General features: G+C 39.3%; 1 protein-coding gene and 1 non-coding gene across 4 annotated transcripts in view; one reads left to right on the top strand and one right to left on the bottom strand.

Annotated features, from left to right (window-relative positions):
* The window catches only part of CLCN5 (chloride voltage-gated channel 5), a 162,412-nt gene that overhangs the window by 134,567 nt on the left and 5,584 nt on the right, over positions 1 to 22,261 (bottom strand). The gene's annotated exons all lie outside the window — the stretch shown is intronic.
* LOC119622611 (U6 spliceosomal RNA) lies at positions 9,219 to 9,325 on the top strand. Its single transcript, XR_005239221.1, has one exon. It is a non-coding gene; the product is annotated as a U6 spliceosomal RNA (small nuclear RNA).

Below are 22,261 nucleotides of genomic sequence, written 5' to 3' on the forward strand. Positions count from 1 at the left end.
TTGGCCGCCTGTGTGTAGACCACTCAGTCCACATAGTCAAGCTCCATCCATACATTTCTCCCACCACACAAGCACCCCCTTAGACCTAGAAGAGCTCACACGTATGGCACAGTCTCTCCTTGAGAGGGCAGATCCAGGGCAGAAGCCCTCACAAGCCCTGGAAGCACATTGAACAGAGATTCCTCAGCTTCCAAGTACCTAGAATATGGTCTAGAACAGGGGTGTCCAATCTTTTGGCTTCCCTCAGCCACAAGAATTGTCTTGGGCCAGACATAAAATACACTAGTGATAGCTGATGAGCAAAAAAAATAAAAATTTAAAATCTCATAATGTTTCAAGAAAGTTAATGAATTTGTGTTGGGCCACATTCAAAGCTGTACTGGGCTGCATGTGGCCCACAGGCTGCGGGTTGCACAAGCTTGGTCTAGAAGAAACAGGCAGGAGTTATGGGTAGGTACATCTCCTTGGCCCTTAGAATTCCTTGCTCTGTGGTGAAACATGTGTAAACTACAAACCACAGAGGAAAAGGCTGATACATTTGACTACATAAAAGTGGAACACTCATGGACATTAAAAATAAATCAATTAAAAAACAAATATCAAAACTGAGAAGAAACCTGTGCAACATTATGAGAGCCACTATCCTTAAAAATAACTTATAAATAAATTAAAAAGTGACTGCCAATAAAGAACTGTCAATAATATAAGTATATGAAGAAAGTCCAACATCGTCATAATTAAAGGAATACACTACAACAAAAAGCCCTTTTTGACTTACCAAATTGACAAGCATTTTCCAAACGAGAATACACAGGATTGGCAAGAGTTCAGTTGACTACTGGGGATAGTATACATTGATCAATCTTTACCATCCTACCTATCCAATTCTATATTTTTAGAATTTATACTAAAGAAACATTAAGTATATACAGAAAGATTTAAGTATGAGGACATTCACTGGACATTCACTGTAGTACAGGTAATGATAGGGAACAATGGAAACAACTTAAATATCCAATAACAGTGGATTAAATAACTCGTGGTACATCAATAAAATGGAGTAGTCAAGTGTTACTGTAGGGTGGGCGCGGTGGCTCACACCTATAACCCCGATGCTTTGAGAGGCCGAGGTGGGAAGATGGCTTAAGTTCAGGAGTTCAAGACCAACCTGGGCAACATAGTGAGAAACCATATCTACAAATAATTAAAAAATTAGCTGACGGTGGCCTGCACCTATGGTCTCAGCTACTTGGGAGTCTGAGGTAGGAGGATGGCCTGAGCCCAGGTGGTCAAGACTGCAATGAGCTGTGATCGCACCACTACACTCCAGCCTGGGCGACAGAGTGAGACCTTGTCTCAAAACAAAACAAAACAAAAACACAAAAAAGTTATTGTAGATGAAGAGGTGACAATATAGAAACATATCTACAATGTAAAGATGAAAAAGATACTTTACAAAATGATGTGATCCATTTTTTACTAAAGTGACACACACACGGCCGAGCACAGTGGTTCACGCCTGCAATCCCAGCACTTTGGGAGGCCGAGGCAGGCTGATCACCTGAGGTGATCTGGGAGTTCAAGACCAGCCTGACCAACATGGAGAAACCCTGTCTCTACTAAAAATGCAAAATTAGCTGGGCGTGGTGGTGCGTGCCTGTAATCCCAGCTACTCGGGAGGCTGAGGCAGGAGAATCACTTGAACCCAGGAGGTGGAGGTTGCGGTGAGCCGAGATCGTGCCATTGCACTACAGCCTGGGCAAGAGCGAAACTCCGTCTCAAAAAAAAAAAAAAAAAAAAAAAAAAAAAAAAGTTACACACACACATCTAGAAGTCTATATGCATGGGTGTTAATAAGTTCTCTCTCTTTTTAAATTTGGGATGTTAAAATTTTTTGTTTCTTATTTATATTTTCTAATTTTTAAAACTGGTTAAATACATATTACAATAACATATTACATTTATTTTTAATTTTTTAAAGAGAAGAACTACATTACCATTTTTTAACTAAGGGACTCAGCTACTGCAACATTCTATAAGAGTATCCATTTGTAGCTTTAACATTTTAGAATTCTATAAAAGGAAAAACCAATTAACTGTGCGGGTGTCCTCTGGAGAGCAGGAAGGAGTCACTGAAGCATATCCTATGTTAATGGGGCAAAACTCCATTAGCATAAAACAAACAACTGAAAAAAAAACCCACCTGGAAGACAAAGTCAGCCCATCTGCAAATATAGACTGGAGAGTTCTTCCTACTTAAGGGTATAGGTTCTTTTCTTTCCAGGTTTTATCTTGAAAAAATAGTCTTTTATTTCCCAATTTTTTTGTAATGCCAAATGACCTCCAAACAAAACCAAACCAATCCAGCTACAATCGGTAGCTGGAAGGGAAGGCCAGACTTGAACATAGTGGTATTGGTGGAGTGAGGAGAGTAATTTTTTTCCCCACTTTTCCCACTTTAAGGTAGAGATCTTCTGTTAGAGTAACATTCCCAGCCTCTTTCTGCCCCTTTCTTTATTCTTCCCCATGGTAGGAGCTACAATTATTTGCCCAAGAGATTCGATAACAGAAATTCAAGTTATATCTAAATTTCAAGATGGGGCCATTTCCACTACAGTTTAAAAACAATTTATCTGCCTGCCCATTCATCTATGCATAACTAGAAACATATGCACAGGCATGAGCCATGTGTTTCATCACTTGCTGCCTGGCTGATCCAGGATGTCAGAAACCAAAAGACTTAGATAAGCAGTGTATTCTATGATTGGAAGTTTCTATGTATATGCAAGACAGGGGTCTGATGAGGAAGGCATATCAACACAAATGGGCCCTTAAAAAACCTACATGTCAAGGTCTCTGACCTCTCTCCATGTTGTGCTGCACAGAGTTTCCGTTTTGTGAAGAGAAAAGCATGTCAGTTCAGTGACCTGTCACCCAGTTCTGCACGTTCCTTTGAGTATAGAGGGGACCTCTACTGAAATCCTATCCATCTTTCTCCAACCAGCTCAAATGTCACCTCCTTCCTAAACCTTCCACCCTCATGCTAGCTGCAAATAACCTCTTGTTCTCTTAAGATTCTAAGCCCTTTGTTTCTACCACTCCATTATATATGATTTTATGAACAGTTGCGTGTATACTGATGGCAAAGTCTAAGTCACTGATTTTTATATGAGCCACAGTATCAACACAATGCCTTACACAGTTATTCAATAGATGTTTATGGGACTAAAACCCTAGAATGTACCTAAGTTTAACAGCTTCCTTGTTCCTTACCCCTTAATAATGCAAACATTAGAGAATAGGCCTAATGTCACCTTAGAGACTTAATGGCTACAACAGCAAACTTTAATCCAATGTATCTAATTTTTTGGCTTCTTCAGCTTTTAGTCTCATGTACATGATATAAGGATGAGATATCACCCACCTCCAGGAGCTAGATGAAACTCTCTAGAGCAGTGCTGTCTAACAGAAATACAAAAATGTGAGCCACATATGTAATCTGAAATTTTCTGGATGCCACCTTAAGAAAAGCACAAAGAAATGGGTGAAATTAACTTTAACACTCTAATTTATTTGACCCAATATATCCAAAATATTACTTCAATGGACATAGAGAGTAAACGGGTGGTTACCAGAGAATGGGAAGGGTAGTGGGAGACTATGGGGAAGGTAGGGATGGTTAATGGGTACCAAAAATAGCTAGAATGAATAAGACCTACTATTGGATAGCACAACAGGGTGACTACAGTCAATAATAATTTAACTATACATTTTTAAAGAACTAAAAGAGTATAATTGGATTGTTTGTAACACAAACAATGCTTGAAGGGATAGATACCCCATTCTCCATGATGTGATTACTATGTATTACATGCCTGTATCAAAACATTTCATGTACCCCATAAATATATACACTTACTATGTATCCACAAAAACTAAGAATTTTTTAAAAAGCAAAATATTATCATTTTAACATGTAATCAATACAGAACATTGTTGAGATATTTTACATTTTTTTATCACGCTGTCTTTGAAATCTAGTGTGTATTTTACACTTACAGTATATCTCAATTCATACCAGGAACTACTTATTAGCTGTGAAAGCTAGTTACTTAATTTCTCTTTGCCTCAGTTCCTCAACTTTAAAAGAGGGGTAATAATGGTATTTACCTTACAGAACTATATTGAGGTTTAATAATATAATATGTGGAAGGGCTTAGTACCTGATAAATTGTAAGGATTCAATAAATATTAACTACCATAATCCTCTACCATATCATCTACTTATGAAAAAACTTGAGCTAAAAAACCAAGTATATTTCCCAATTTCATAAAGCAAAGCAAATGCTGGTTCTACTCCCTGTCTTTTACATAGTTGTCTATTAAACCATGCAGGGCAGCTGGGAGCAATGGAAAATCATATTTTTTACCCATTTAAAATTCCAAAGTGCTAGCCAGATGGAGTTTGGGAGTCAGTCCAAAGAGCAACATTCTTCAAAATGGTAGCTTAGAGAAATGCCATCCAGCTGTGTTACACTAATGGTCCTTTCACCCTACCACTTCCTTTAAGCTCTGTCCCCATTTGCTGTAATATTTCATCCGTGTTACTAAGTGAAAAAGTAACATAACTTCTTGTGTTTTACTCAGCATTATTTTGGGTTATTTTGTTGCTTTTTTAAGATGACTGGTAATATTGAATATTCTTGTATAAATGTGCAAAACATCCAGCACCTAACATGATTCAATCTTCGACATACTTGATTGTGCTCTTCAGGAAACTCAAAGCAGAAAAGATGTTATACAGAAGCAATAGCCAAATCAAAGGAATAATGGCCTGGGAATCAAGGAATCTGATTTCTGGCCTTGGGTCTATGAATAAATCACTACATTACCTTAGCCAACCCATTTACACTCCTGAGCTATATCTCAGTTTAAGATACATTTGCATACAGTATTTAGGACTAAGTATTAATATGCAATAACTCAACATAAAATTTTATCAAGTCTCAGCATTTTTGTCTGTTGCTCTTTAAACGTTCTGGCGGTAAGTTCCCGTTGAAAAAAAATCAGCACTGACAAAGTCTGGGGATAAGTTACTTTAATAGTCAAATAACCAAAACACCTAGAAAAGAAAATAAATGGGTCCATCTATCTGATATATATGCTGTTACTAAAAGCCAAACAATTGTCATAACCTCTAGCTTTCAACTAGGTAGCAAGGTTAAGAATTACAGGACATCAGCATTAATACAAAGGGGCATCAATGGTCACCTCCATGGGTCTCCTGCCCTACCCAAAATTCCCTTCATGAAGATTCCTCAACTTCAGCATTACTGACATCTTGGGTCAGATAATTCTTCGTGGTAGGGAGTTGGCCTGTGCATTGTAGGATGTTTATCAGCTTACCTGGCCTGTTCCCACTAGATGCCAGTAACGCCTCCCCACAATTGTGACAAAAATGTCTCCAGACATTGCTAAATTTCCCCAGGGGGTAAAATTGCCCCCAGTTGAGAACCACTACTATGGATCCTGTCCATGATTACACTAAATTTCTTTGGAATTAAGCTTTTACAGAGACTGGCAATTTTCAGTGTGTAACTGCTTATGCGATACAGCCTCATTAATACAACATGCAATGATACACTCTCATTGGCAATCTTTCCAATTAATTTGCATTTAATACACATACAGTAGAACATACTTTTGCAAAATGACCCATTACACTGCAGAGATTATCCATGTATCTTTTTCAGAGCCAAAACAATGTTTTCATATGAACAGTGATTTTGGTAGCTAATATTTTAGATTAAGATATTTATATTTTACAACCCATGATATATTTATTGAATGTTAGCACCCTGGCTTTAATTTACTGTCCAAAGTTTTCAATATACTACCCATCTACCACCCCATTCTCCTCCATCAAGCCCCCATACTTACTGTTACCCATTGAACTGCTCATGTGTTCTGGTTCCCAATGATTAAGCCCTATACTCAGCCACCCACCTTTTCACCCAAAGTACTAACAGAGGGTTATTCTATTTCCTTGGGTCTATGCATATAAGCAAATTGGGAAGGAGTACTAATGAGCTGCAAAATAACAGAATCAACCAAACATGTAAGGAATATTTACTGTTTAATGCTATGGAGACACAAAAAGAAATAAATACAAGACATGAAAGAACCACAGAATTTAAAAAAAAAAAAAAAAAAAAAAACAACAAAAAAAAACACCATATCAACCACATGCCCAAAGTCATTCAGCTAGCTGATTTTACATGCTGATAGTGGAGCATCCAAATAAAAGTATCCTGATTGCAGCTATTGATGAAAACTAGAGTTTAGAGCTACCTTTATAGATTTGGGACTCAACACCTGGAGAAAGAACACCAATCAGATAATGGTGGTTACGTCTAAGGATGAAGTTGAAGGGGCATTTTCACTTTTTACTCTAGATGCATCTATATTATTTTTTAATAGGAACATGTAATTGTGTGTTACTTCTATAATTAAAAAAAAAAGGTAAAGCCAGGAGTGTAGATGAAATCTCTGAGGCAGTGAGTATAAAGAGAGAAAAGACAAAGAACTTGACACCCCTGAATATGGACATAATTAGGAGGCAGGAGGAAACAAAAGTAATGGAGAAGCAGTGACAGAGGCAGGCAGAAAGGGAACTAGAGGAGTACAACTCTGTGGCCCAGGGAGGGAAGTTTCAAAAAGGAACTGAACAGTCAACACAACCCAAAACGGGAAAAGGTAGAGAAATAAGATGGCAGAACAAAATTTAGGTCAGAAAGAGGCCTCTTAAAAATCATAACCTCCTCCCTACATCACGTCCCTCAATCTCTGAGGAAATTGAGGCCCAGAAACATTAAGTGGCTGACTAGATAGGTATTGGTAGCCAGAAGATACAGCAAAGGGAGACCAGAACATGTTTATGGATGATAGCGAATGGGTCCAGTGAAAAGGAAGAGAAGAAAAAACCAGAAGAAAAGAGGTATAATTGAGTAAATAGTATCTATAATAAACAGACAGAGAAGGGACTCAAGCAGAAGTAGACAAAATAATACAACTTTGTCTCCTTTTTGTTTGGGTTGTTATATAAGGAGGTGAGAGAAGTCCCTCAAACTGAGTACCTGGATTTCCCCCAGAATTCTACCTTTGGCACCTTTTCCCTCTCAACGTATACTCAAATCCTAGGCTTCATATATCATCTATACATGAAGAGTCCCCAAATCTCTACTAGAGACCAGACCCTCTTTATACCCCAGGCCACGGGATATATGTGGATATCTGATAGGTACCCAAATTCAAATCATCTCAATTTTGCTCCCACTCCAGCACTCTGTCTCAGTGGAAGGCCTCACACAATGAATGACTTCAGGCAAATTACTGAACATCATCTCTCATTTTATCTTTGTAAGTAGATGAAAAAATTTGGTGGATGACAGTAAAGTTAGAGTCACAGCTATTAGAAGAGCCTTGCCCAGTGAGTGTTTGTTGATGGATAACAGTAAGTTAAAAAGTCTTGGCCAGGCACGGTGGCTCACGCCTCTAATCCCAGCACTTTGGGAGGCTGAGGCGGGCAGATCACCTGAGGTCGGGAATTCAAAACCAGCCTGACCAACATGGAGAAACCCCAACTCTACTAAAAATACAAAATTAGCCAGGCGTGGTGGCACATGCCTGTAATCCCAGCTACTCGGGAGACTGAGGCAGGAGAATCGCCTGAACCCAGGAGGTGGAGGTTGTGGTGAGCCGAGATGCCACTGTACTCTAGCCTGGGCAACAACAGGGAAACTCCATCTCAAAAAATAAAAAGAAAAAAAAGAAAAAGAAAGTATTCAATTAGCCTGATTCAGAGCTATGCCAAATACAGCAGACAGACCATAAGGTGACCCCCAATGATGTCCACCTCCTGATATTCATGTCCTTGTTTAATCCCCTTTCCCTGAGTATGGGTGGGACATGTGAGTAGGTTCTAACCAATAGAATATGGCAAGGGTAATCGGAAGTCACTCCCATGACTAGATATATATGTGTATATTATTGATTCCTTCTTGCCATTTTGAGAGACAAACTGAGACTTTATCCCTCGCAAGCCTTGAAAAACAAGGTGCTGTTATATGAACTGCCTATGGAAAGACCATGTGACAGGGAATTACAGGCAGCCCCTAGGATCTGAGGGCCTCAATCCCACAACCACAAAGAACTAAATTCTGCCAACAATCACATGAGCTTGGAAGAGAACCCTGAGCCTGAGATGAGACCACCGGTTCTGCCAACACCTTGATTGCAGCCTGTGAGACCCTGAGCAGAGGACCAAGTTGAGCCATGACTATCTCCTGACCCATGGAAACTGCAAGATAATAAATGTTTGTTGTTCTGAGCAATTAAGTTTGTGGTAATCCATTATGCAGCAACAGAAAACAAATATAGCAAATGATGTTTTATTAACTCCTTGAATAAAGGTATTTATGAAATATATGTGATAATAAAGCTAAAACTAACAAGAAGAACAATAAATAAAAATTTAATTACATTAATATTTAAGTAAAGGCATAGAAAGGTTCTTGTTTAAAAAATTAGGATGGGCGTGGTGGCTCATGCCTTTAATCCTAGCACTTTGGGAGGCTGAAGTGGGTGGATTGCCTGAGCTCAGGAGTTCAAGACTAGTCTGGGCAACACAGTGAAACCCCACTAAAATACAAAAAATTAGCTGGGCGTGGCAGCATGTGCACGTAGTCCCAGCTACTCAGGAGGCTGAGGCAGGAGAATTGCCTGAACCCAGGGAGCGGAGGTTGCAGAAAGTGGAGATCGTGCCACCGCACTCCAGCCTGGGAGACAGAGCAAGATTCTGTCTCCAAACAAAAAAAATCGAAAGGGTAGCCGGGCATGGTGACTCAAGCCTGTAATCCCAGCACTTTGGGAGGCCAACGCAGGTGGATCATGAGGTCAGGAGATCGAGACCATCCTGGCCAACATGGTAAAACCCTGTCTCTATTAAAAATACAAAAGAAAAAATTAGCTGGGCGTGGTGGCTCACGCCTATAAATGCAGCTACTCGGGAGGCTGAGGCAGGAGAATCGCTGAGGCAGGAGAATCGCTTGAACCAGGGAGTCGGAGGTTGCAGTGAACTTAGATCACGCCACTGCACTCCAGCCTGGCAACAGAGTGAGACTCCATCTTAAAAAAAAAAAAAAAAAAAAATTGAAAGGGCGCTTATTTCAGCAGCACATATACTAAAATTAGAATGATACAGAGAAGATTAGCATGGTCCCTGCACAGGGATGACATGCACATTTTTGAAAAAATTAGAAGAGAAAGGGACAGGCAGATAGAAACTTGGAGGGAAAAGCGGGTTCTGGGATCATTATGAGTTCAGAGTAAGAAATAATTATCCAAAATCCAATACTATTTGAGACCATATTAACAGGGTATAATGTACAAAACAAAAAGTCTTATTGTGCCACATGAACTGGTTGAATCAGATCAATAAATACTTCCTGGGTGACTCTACCTAAGGAATTAGGAGGAATGGAGGGATGTATAAACTATGTTCCCATCCCTAAAGTATCTTCTACTCTATTGGGGAGCTAAGATAAACATATAAGAAAGTTAAACCATAATAAAGAAGTTAAATAACAGCTGAAGACAATGGCAGAAAAGATGTTATAAAGCTGGCATTACAATTTATCTGGCAACTAGTTAAAGGTAATAACAGACGCAGGAGTTCAGAAGGGAGTGATAACATATCACATGATAAATATTATTACTGTTTTGCAATATGATATAAAAGTGGTTGTATTTAACACTAGGATGCAATTTCACATTATTGAGCATGAGCACTCAAATTTTGAAAATGTGGAGATAAAGAAGCATTCAATCGGTGCTAGTTCATGGGGCTTTTGTAGTGGGAGACAACATTATGTTTTAAAGATAAGTAAATCTGGGCAAGAAAGGGTTAAATAATTTGCTCATGATTACAAGTCAGTAAGTCAACTATACTGAGAAGCAGATTGTCTCTTAGTTTAGTACACTAGTGAAAACACACATTATCTTTCTAAGTTACCTTAGTGGCTACTTTTGATTAACAAAATGTTTTCATTAAAATAATTTGAAATCCTACATTACCTTTTACTCTTCTTCTCCCTTCAAAGTTGCCCAGTAGTCTAACTTTGTCATGTATTCCTTTGTGCTTTGTGATATCTCTTACATTTATCACTTCCTTTAAATTCCAAAGTTAACATCTTATATACAGGTCGTTGGAATGTTCTACATGAATCTTATTCAGCAATCTCTTAACTCATCACCCCAATTCCAGTCCTTCCTTTCCATCTGTCCTGCATAGTTCTGACTATGACAGTTCTCTGCTCAAAGCCCTTCAATTGCACCCCATTGTATATGGAAGGAAGTATGAATCTTTTAGTTTTGAAGCCAGGATTGGATTCAAATCCTAGCTCCACCAATTCCTAGCTATGTGATCTGTGGCCTCATTTTCTAATGTGTTAAGTGGGAATAATAACAACTGCCTCATAGGTCCTGGTTTTCCTGAGCCCCTGTTTATTCCTATTCCATCTGATTAGTACTCCACTCTCAAAAGTGTCCTCGTTTTGACAATTAAATCATTTGGTCAATAAAGCGTTGTTACAAAGAGTTAATGAGACAATGTATATAAATACAACAGGTCTGGCATGACACTTTCAAGTTCCGTCAAATGTACCTGGTACTTTGCTGGCTGCAATCATATCTCTGACATCTCCAGCTACAGAAGAACCTACCCATACTGCATGGTCTTCCTCACATGCCACCTCCTCACCTTTGTCTAACTTCTGTGGTAGTCCATGACTCTCTAACCATATCTCTAACATAAGCTTGGGTTATGGTTATTAGTGCACATGTTTTAACTTCCTCAGAGACTAGCTTTTGGAAGGACAGTATCTGCTTCTGAATCTTCTTAGTCTCACACATAATACCTAATAGTGTCTTCCACACAGAAGATACAAAATCACTTATTTAAATTTAGAAAGAAAACAGAATTTTGGCTACAGAATTGTACTTCACTTACCCACAGGTTTTATTCAAGCCTCTGCTTTCTTACTCCCTTAAAATCATTTCACTTGTTCATTAGGGCCACAGCAATAGTACTCTAATAGGAAATTTCCTTCTTTCACAGCTGGCCATTACCTTGATTGATTGGGGGTGGCAGTGAAGAAGGGATTCTGGGAGCTATGGTCCTAGAAATACAGAATAACTAAAAGCACAGGTTCTAGAGGCAGACTGCCTCAGACTCAGGCTCTACCCATTACAATTTCAGAATACGACTCAACCACTTTATGCCTCAGTTCCTATCTGCTACACCGTTACTGGAAAGATTAAATGAGATAATCCATGTAAAGCACTTTTAAAAGCACATGGTAGGCTGGGCATGGTGGCTCACACCTGCAATCCCAGCACTTTGGGAGGCCAAGGTGGGCGATCACTTGAGGCCAGTTTGAGACCAGCCTGGCCAACATGGTGAAACTCTGTCTCTACTAAAAATACAAAAACTAGCCAGGCGTGGTGGTGCATGCCTGTAGTCCCAGTTACTTGGGAAGCTGACGCATGAGAATTACTTGAACCCAGGAGGCAGAAGTTGCAGTGAGCCCAGATCATGCCACTGCACTCCAGCCTAGGTGACAGAACAAGACTCTGTCTCAAAAAAAAAGCACATGGTAAGTACTCATAAATGGTAGCTATTATTATTGGTTCTTTTCTCTTTCTCGACCTCAGTCAACTCAGAATATTTTATTATGGAGTAAGAAATGTAAGCAACATCCTCCATGCAGGGCAGTCAAGTACAGGCTTTGAGCACATACAAAGTCCAGCCCGCTCAGAGTTCAGCATCTTCTCTGTCTTTCTAGGATGTCTGGTTTCTTCTCCCAATTCCTCCCTCCTTCATGCCCGGTCCAAGCTGGGGCCAGTTCTAACAGCTTCTGTGATCACCAACAAAGATAAGAATCTTTATGCCTCGTTCTCTAGGCATAACCTCCAGGTCCAGGTTCAACTGAAAACCAAATTCCAGGTAGTTCCTCATATTCTGGTTCCCACAACCAGAAAAAATATGGCAAAAGTTGCATTCTTTATGATTCCAGTCTTTCTACCCCTGATTCCAGTCTTTCTACAGCCTGAAATTACATAGCCTTTTCTTTTCTCACAATTTGTTCCCATTACTCCAGTCTCTACCACCTGCCCGATTATATATCTTTCTCAATCAACATCCTAGAGTAAAACCTGTCTTGTGTTCTACCACCTATCTCCTGGCTAAAACCCCAAATGTTAGAGAAGGAGGGTCACTTAACACAGGATAGTGACTCTTGTCTCTGAACATCCACAACTGGGTGAAGGAACTCTTCATTATGCCAAACCAAGAGGACACTCTGACAGACAACCCTTTGACTTCTTGTATCTCAGACAAAAGCCCTTTTTAGGGGAAGACTGAGCTAGAAGGGGCCTTAAGAATTTGAAGATTTAACTTAATCCAAACATTATAAGGTAAATATCAGGTAATTTATATCTTCTCTACTTCAAGCATAAGATTATACTTGCATTTTTCCTCAGGTCCTTAAGTAAAAAGCTCAAGAAACTGTAGCTTAGCATTCACTTGCAACATTTAAACAAATTGAACAAGAAAAACAGCTATCATTCTACACATTGAAACATTTAATGTTTAAATTGTAGTCTGGAATACAATTACTATGCTGTTTAGGTATTAATATATCCAGAGATCAAAACTAATGACATGATTACAACTGTTTCATCAAAAAACTAATAAAGTAATTTTTACCCAATTTAATCTTACTTGTTTTCTTAGCATTATGCTTTAACAAAGCAACATCTCTCCTAAGTCCTCTGGCCACAGAGGTAGCTTTTAGAGGCCCTTGGTTTCATCAGAGTCAGCCTCCTTTGCTTCAGACCTGATCTCTCACCTCAACCACTAATATTCCTTTTATTTCTTAGTATAAATTGTTGAGGAAAGAATCTAGTGAGGTACAGTTTTTATTTAAATTTTAGTATTTAAAGGTTTTATAGGTTGTTGTAAACAAGTCAAGCAGTACAGAAAGGTGTCAAGTGAAAACTAAAATCCCTAGCCTCGCCACCTCTAATCTCCAAGGTAACTGACAACTATTTCTTGTGCGTCATCCTTGAAATTTTCTAAGCATATGCAAGAACACATATACACAAATTCTTATATAATACCTCCCTTCTTTGTGTTGAACAAGTGGGATCCTATAATATATACCATTCTGCACCCCTTTTTTCACTTAAAAATTTATCTTGGACACCATTCCCTGTCACTATATGTATACCTACTTTACTGTTTCATTTTCTTATTTGAGACAGGGTCTCACTCTATCATCCTGGCTGGAGTGCAGCGGCACATTCACTGCAGCCTCAAACTCCTGATCCCAAGTGATCTTTCCACCTGAGCCTCCTAAATTGCTGGGATTACAGGCGTGAACCACCACATCCAGGCTACTTTACTCTTTTAAATGAAATGAACAGCATACCATAGTATGTAAATACCATAATTAGCATGACTGGTCTCTCATGCTGTACATTAATAAGACTGTTGATAGTAAAAAAGATGGCAACAAGAAGGCAACCAACATCCTTGTAACAAGTGACATTTGTGCAGTTCCTTTTGAGAATAGATTCATTGGGACAAAAGGTGTACAAGTTACATTTTGAGAAAGTCTTTCAAAGTGCCCTCTAATGGATTCTATCAACCTATATCCTACCAACAGTACACAGAGCTGGGCTTTTCAGTCAATCCTCTGAAGTTCCTGCAGTTTAAATAGGGAACAGATATTTAACACAAAAATAGCAAAACGCTGATCATTTTGTTACGTCTTTTAACAGTCTAGAAAACCAAGTGCCATAATTGGTAGCAACCACATCCTGATATGATTAGCCTTGCCCTTATCCAAATGCAAATTCAGAGGGTGCTATTCCTCAGTATTAATCCAGCTCCTAAATAATGAATTATATAGGTTGAGAGATTTAGAAGTAGATTTAGCACAGAAGAGAAAGTTATACTGCTCCTGGCACTACTACCCATAATTATCTCTAACACCAGGAGTGTCACATAATGGTGTGATATAAGGTAGTTTCCACTCACCCATAATTAGTTAAAGGCATTGATAAAAGAGACACATTGAATATGTAAGAACACAGTACATCAGCATATTCATGGCATGGGATGAACTAATTGAAAGATTTTGCTAGTTTAACAGAGAATGGAGTTGGGGGGATGTGGTTCCTAGTGACAGTGAAGATCTGTAAGCATCACTACATAGAATCTAGTGAATTATTTTACAAAGCATCTTAGCATACCTTATCTCATTTCATCTCCATGGCAATCCTGATAGGAACACAAGGCAGTTATTACTCATTAAACAAAGATTCAATGAGCACATACTATATGCTGGGCACTCTCTGCCAGGTATTCGGTATAAGATGAATGAGACACTCCTCACTCATTCACTGGTCACTCTGCCATATCCAATCTATCTCCAAGGCCTTCATGTTACCAAGTTAGAGTACTTGGTAACATGGCCTACAAAACCCCGTATGACCTGTCCCCTGCCCATCTTTCCAACTTTATCACATGTCCCTTTATGCCTCATTCACTATGGTCCAGCTGCAATGGACCATGCTGGGAAAGGACCCAGGGATTCTCCCCACCTCAGGGATTTCCACCTTGTCTCCTCTGCCTGGGATGCTGTTCCCCCAACTTTTTGCCTGGATAACTCCTCCTCATCTTTCAGGTCTCAGATGAACTTGTCACTTCCTCCCATTCCCTTCTTCTCTCTATAAATTCAGTCTCTACTATTCTTTTTCATAGGACTTGACTTTTCTAGCACTCACAACACTTTATAAGAAAATAGCTGTGTATTTATTTGCACTCCAACTCCCCCACGAGACTGCAAGGCTTAAGAGGGCAGGGATCATGACTTTTGTGTTCACTGCTATAACCCCAGCATCTACCCAACACAATGCCTGCCTGGCACACAGCAGATGTGAGAACAAAAATATTGAACAAGTGCAGTCAATGCCCTCAAGGACTATACAATAGAGCCAGAGGCTAATTTTAGCAGAGGATGGGGGAGGCTTCCGGAAAGCTCATGGCTGAAAGGTAAGCAGGTGCTTGCTAGGAATGCTACCTACTGAAATGATCTAGGCCAGCAGGGTCGGACTGCAGCTAAGGGGGAACAAGAAATGTATGGTGTCTCTTAGAATTTGGACTTTGACATCTGGGTCCACGGTGGTATAATTATTCAATACAGAGAAATGTAAGATAAGGAAACTCTATTATTATTATGTATTACTGGGGTACAGGACCCAAGGAAAAGAACAGCTTGACAGAGTTGAGAATTTGGATGGCAGGAACTCTCTTGCCTACCTATCTCTCACCATTCTCAAAGCTAAATAGGAAAGATCATTATTTCAACCTGGGAATATTCAGTGCTGAGTCACAGGTGGCCACAGGTAAGGCCAGACCAAAGGGAGGGTAGTGGAAGGACCAGAAGATTTAGCATAGACAGAGCCAGGGTTTTCTTCTGCATCTGAACACGTTTTTGGCCAGAAGATGTCAACAATGTAACGTATTGTGTTTATCTTTTGGAGGGAGGGACACAGAAGAAAAGAAAGAGAAAACTTCAGTGTCTAATATCTCACATGCCTAGTAATATCGATTTCATTTCCACTGGATGGTCCCTGCCCTGCATTTATTTCTAATTGCTCTATGTTTTAATTTCTGTGTTGTTCTATGTTCCTCCTGGATGTAGTCAGGGCAGAAATCCTAAATAAATATAATAAAATGCCACCTAATGCCAGAATGGTATTGGGTTGAAAATCATCAAAATATGACATTATTAAGGGAGATACTTCATACTATTAACTCCTCAACAGCTTCTTTGACCTGACTATGGGTCTATAAATACTGGGTAGTTAACAGAAGGTAGGAAGGAGAAGAAGAAGAAGAATCTGGCATTTGTAGCCACCAATAGTGAAACTTTCTAGTCCCGCCTCCCCCAACCCTTGACACACAGAACAGCATTACATGAAACAGGAAGCTGAATCATAATTCTGGTTAAATAATAAGAACTTACAGTTTATTTCATAAGCTAACATAGTGAAAAGGGGAAAAAAAACATCCTGGAAGCCTCAATGAAAAACCTATTTTTGAGGGGAGAAAAAAAAAAAACTAAACTTTTCATGGTAGCAATAAAGCATAGTAGGAAAAGACTAAGATTCAACAGAAAACTGTAAGATATCCAAGCCTGGGGAAGGCAGTGCAATGCTGTAGGACCAAATAGGTAGACAGACTGACAGAGAAAGAGCGGGCTGGGTAGCACTGATTATCAGGAGCCCCAGGGTCTAATCCTGGCTTTGGGTACGATGTGACAGCTATGTGGCCTAAAATAAGTCTCACTGGGCCTCAGTTTCTTCCTTTGCAAGATTATACATCTGAAACAGATCACCTCTGAAGACTCCTTCCAGTTTAAAAACATCTCTTTCATAATATACCTAATTTTATTTTTCATGCCGAAACTTATAATCCAATCAGAACAGCTATAATGGACCAGGCATTTTGATGACTGACTCTCATCTAGAAGCATGTGCAGTAAATATTATCATAACCTTTCACATATTATAATAGTAAAGGCCAGCATTTGCAAGTGCTTTGCTGCATTTGTATTCACTCACTATATCCTCCCAATAATCCTGAGTAGGTATTAGTATTAACCCCATTTTACAGATGAAGAGGGTAAGACACAGAGATTAAATAACCTGCCCAAAGTCACATGGCTAGTAGTGACAGTCAGGATACAAATCCAGCAAGTCTGTCTGCAGACATGACACTTGACCCCAGATGTGACAATTGAGGCTTTTGGAGTTTAAATAACTTTGGCTACCAAATGGCAGACCTGAGTTCAGATTCAGGTTATCACACTCCAAGACCTGTGCTCCCTCCACAACTGCGTGCTTGGGAAAGAATAACTGACTCTTAGAGAATAATTTTTTGAAAGGTTGTTTTCGTTTACCCTCTATGCAATGCCTTCCATCAGAATCCATTCCCCACCAATTTCTCCCCCTTAGAGAGTTATGGAAAGGCAAAAGGCGAAGAGAGACAAGGAACTCATTTCTTTTTAAAAATTATTTATTTTATTATTTTAATTGACAAAGAACTCGTTTCTTGAGTACCTGCTATAGGTGAGGCACTGTGTCAGATAGAGGAAAAGGGGATGGGGGTGTGGGCTGCCTGCTTCTTTATTCCTGCTCTAACAACCTGACTTTCTTTCAAGAGTTACCTACTTTTGTTTCGGTCAACAGGCAGGACCAGATGGCTTCTCTTAGGTGATAGTGGTCCAATTAGCAAGCCACATGGCTACCCAGATTTCACACTGAAGCTTTCGTCAATTCACTGACTGCTTTGTGAGGCTCCCTCTTGCTCCCCACCCCCCATGTGTTAGCTAAATCACCAGAGTGTTTACAAATACACTGCAATGTGCCAAAAAAAATCTGCACAGTCAAAACATATACTTCCTTTCAATTTGAAGAACAGTTTCTCGTTGCAACTATTTTATTATGATTTTCCTCTGCCTTATTTTCACACTTAGCCTGATGTATATTTTGCCACCTCACCTTATTCTGCAACCTCTACATTAGATGCAGTGTAATTTCCCATCTTTTGCACATCTTCCAAAAGAGTTTTTTGTAGTCAATGGGAGAGACAGTGAAAAATTACAAGAATACTTGAGGAAGTATTAATAGCAAAAATCCTGTTCTAACCAAACCCTCAGGGGCCTGGTTTCTTCTCTTTTGCTCTTTTGTTGGAAGGCAGAAGGGCACACAGAGTGACTGAAGCAGTTGTCCAGGGGGCCACACATGCTGTGCTCCTTGCTGCCAGGTACTTGTTGAGAGTCTACTGACTCTTATATCTCATTTTCAAATCACTTGTTTTCTGGTTATAAAAGTTATACACATTCATTGTATAAAATTTGAAAGTAAATAAAAGTATAATAAAAGGAATATAAAAGTAACTGTATCCTATCACCTGGAGACAGCCAGTGCAACAACTTTGGATCATTTCCTTTCTTTCTGTATTTATCTTCACTTAATAGGTGTATATGCAACATGTAAACACACAGAGATACATAAACCCACACTTGAGTTAAAAAGAGAGAGATGGGTCCAGGCATGATGGCTCACGCCTGTAATCCCTGCACTTTGGGAGGCCAAGACAGGTGGATCGCCTGAGCTTAGGAGTTCGAGACCAGTCTGGGCAACAAGGCAAAACCCTGTCTCTACAAACACTACAAAAATTAGCCAAGTATAGTGGTGTGTGCCTGTAGACCCAGCTACTCAGGAGGCTGAGGTGGGAGGATTGCTTGAGCCTGGGAGTTTGAGGTTGCAGTGAGCCAAGATCCTACCACTACACTCCAGGTTGGGTGACAGAGGGAGTCCCCACAGCATCAGTCTTGTTTTTTATTTTTTTGTTTTGTTTTGTTTTGAGACAGGGTCTCACTCTGTTGCCCAGGCTGGGGTGCAGTGGCGAGATCATAGCTCACTATAGCCTCAATCTCCTGGGGTCCAGTGATCCCATGTCAGCCGTCCGAGTAGCTGGGATGACAGGCGTGCACGACCATGCCTGGCTAGTTAGCGAAACTCTGTCTCAAAAAAAAAAAAAAAGTTTTATTTTAGTAGAGACAGAGTCTGTGTTGCCCAGGCTAGTCTTGAACTCCTGAACTCAAGCAATCCTCCTGCCTTGGCCTCCAAAAGTCCTGGGATTACAGGTATAAGCCACCACACTCAGCTAGTCTTTATTTTTAATGGCCAGATATTATACTGTTCAGAACTATCATAATATACTTATATTCCCCTAGTATGAAAACTATGTCTTCAGTTTTTTCACTATAAATACCTTAGTATATAAAGCTGGGTACATATATCTGATATTTCCTTCAGAAATTATACTTTTTAAAATTAACAATCCATGCTATTTACAGAAAAATGGAAAGATACATGTAAGCAAAAATAAAGTCAACTATAATTTCTTTTTTAAAATACTTTTGTATATATCCTCTCAGACTTTTTTTTATACTATCCATACATGGACACAAACACATAAATTAAAATAGGATCACACTATTAATAATTTTTAAAAAGCAACAATAATAATAGTTACTATGTACTGAGTACTTACCACATGACAGGCACTGTGATTTTTCTCATTTAATCCCTTCAACAATCCCCTCAACAACTGCTCGGCTTTCTCAAACTTGTTTGCACATTAGAATCACCTGGGGAACTTCAACAATACTGGGCTCTGTCCCATCCCCAGAGATTCAGATTTAATTGGGCTGAGTGAGGCCTGGGCTTGGGAAGTTTGGAAAGATCACCAGGTGATCTTTGGGCACATTAGATAGGAACTGGTAGGTTAGCTACTATTTTATCCCCATTTTACTGATGGGGAAATCAAGGAACACTAAGACAAGTAATACACCCAATAGTACGCAGCTGATAAAGGTGTAGCTGGGATTTGAATTCAGGTTTAAGCCCAGAGTCCATACTGTTAATGACAGTTGACCCTTGAACAATACGGGTTTGAACTGCACAGGTTCACTTACACGCAGATGTTTTTCAACCAAATGCACAGATGGAAAATACAGTAATCTCAGAATATGAAACCCATGAATATGGAAGGCCAAATTTTCCTATATGCAGGTTCTGTAAGGCCAACTGCAGGACTTGAGTATGCTAGGATTTTAGTATATTTGGGGTCTTCAAATTCCCCGAGTACATGGAGGGATGACTGTATCGACAGTTGGAATCTGCTTTACCCTGCTCCCCCACTCCCTGACCCCTGGGTTTAACATTATGTCATGAACCTATTTCTATGTTACTAAATAGAACTCTACATTATTATTTTTGGAAATTACCATATTCTGTTGTATAGATGCATCAAAATGCAAGTGTTTTCAATTTTTCCCATTATAGAAAATGCTGCAATTAATCTCCTTATTGATACATCTTTGTGCACACCCTTAATTACTTCCTTAGGATAAATTCCAAGAAAATGAATTGCTGGGTCAGAAGGTAAACATATTTTTTAAAGCTTTTAATAAATATTGCCAAACTGACATTCCCACCACAAGTGTATGAGAACATCTGCTTCCTTGCGTCTTTGCCAACAGTGAGTTCTGTCATTCCTTTTTAATCTCTGCAAATTACACTGGAGAAAATGGTATGCCGTTCTAATTCCCCTTTATTTGACTACTGCTGAGATACATGTTTACTGGCCATTTGCATTTCTTCTTTGATATATTTCCCTTTGCACATTTTCCCTCGACCTTTGTACATTTTTCTAGTAGAATATTTGTTTTTTCTTATTGCCCTGTTAAGTCTTTGTGTTACAGATAATGAATCTTGCTGCAATTGTTTTTGTTTTCTCATTAACTTTATGGTTTGTGCAGAAATTTTAAATTTTCATATAATTGATTATATTAATCTTTTTCATTATTCTACCTTTGATATTATGCACACAAATATCTTCCCTATCCCCAAGATTATATACATAGTCTTCCATATTTTTTTAGTTCCTTTATCATTGCCCTCTCTCAAAAAAAAAGAAAAAACTATTTATTGCCGTAGTTCTAAAACAGGATTGCAATGCTCAGGTCTTAAGACTGAATCACAATTTGGGGGAATGGGGACCTGAGTAGGAATATTTTTTAAAGCACTACAGGTAATTCTGATGCCCCCTCCTCTATTAAGAAACATTATATTAACCCTTCTAAATTTATGCTGTCATTTTTTCCAAATTACTTCAGCACACGTGTTAAATAAATCATTTCATTAATTTGAAGTGCTACCTTTATCATGGTTGATAAGCTCCATGATAGTAGAGACCATACCTGTTTCCACTGACCATTGCATTTCTAGGGCCCAGCAGAGTGCCTGCTGTACAACTAGTGTTCAATAAATGTTAATGGAATAAATAAATAACACCTGACAACACAAGTCTCCAACTTCAAACTGGCTGGAGGTTATTAATGATAACCCTGAGTTATCAAAAATATTAAATTATGCTCAGTACACTGTTTAAAGTGGCCAGAAAAATATATTAGAGGGCTCCATTAAGTGAAGTCAAAATAACATTGGCCCCATTTAAGCGGTATGGGAATTCAGATCAAATTCTCCATGGAGGAACCAGACAGCAATGAGCCAAGAACCTAAGGAGATTTGGGTTCCTGTAGTCCTTAAGGTTCCTCAACAAGCTCTAGAGACTGACTCAGAAGCTTCCTTGAGCTGAGAACAGACTCATGCATTCCCTCTTCCATGAGCCCACAGAAAGAATACTGGAATAGGGAATTAGGTGACCTGGATCCTTTTTTTTTTTTTTTTTTTTTTTTGAGACAGAGTCTCGCTCTGTCGCCCAGGCTAGAGTGCAGTGGCGTGATCTTGGCTCACTGCCAGCTCTGCCTCCTGGGTTCACGCCATTCTCCCGCCTCAGCCTCCCGAGCAGCTGGGACTACAGGCGCCCGCCACCACGCCCGGCTAATTTTTTGTATTTTTAGTAGAGACAGGGTTTCACCGTGTTAGCCAGGATGGTCTCGATCTCCTGACCTCGTGATCCACCCCACCCAAAGTGCTGGGATTACAGGTGTGAGCCACCGCGCCCAGGCGCTAGATGTTTTCTAAGGATCTTTTCAAGTCTAAACTTCTATTTAAAGACCCAAACAGACAACCACAGGACAGGGCTTACGAGGACAACCTGAAATTACCTCCACAGAACAAGGTCCCTGTCCCACCCCAGGTTATAGGAAAATAATAGAGACAGTAGTAATAACAGCTATTGCTAAATTTTACTGAGCACTTACTATATGCTAAATAATATTCTAAATGTCTCACTATTATAATAATGGCACACACTTATATGGCATTTACTATGTTCCAGTAAATGTGCTCTGCATATATTAGCTTAATTTGTCATCACACCAAGTCTATCAGGTGTTCTGCTTTTCCCCCTTTTCAAAAATTGATATATAATAGCTGTACATATTTTGGGGGTATATGTGATATTTTGATACATGCATACAATGTGTAATGATCAAATCAGAGTAATTGGGATATCTATCACCTCTAACATTTACCTTTTCTTTGTGTTAGAAACATTCCAAGTTTTTTCTTCAAGACATTTTGAAATATATAA

Source organism: Chlorocebus sabaeus, chromosome X (assembly GCF_047675955.1).
Source record: "Chlorocebus sabaeus isolate Y175 chromosome X, mChlSab1.0.hap1, whole genome shotgun sequence".
Lineage (NCBI taxonomy): Eukaryota > Metazoa > Chordata > Mammalia > Primates > Cercopithecidae > Chlorocebus > Chlorocebus sabaeus.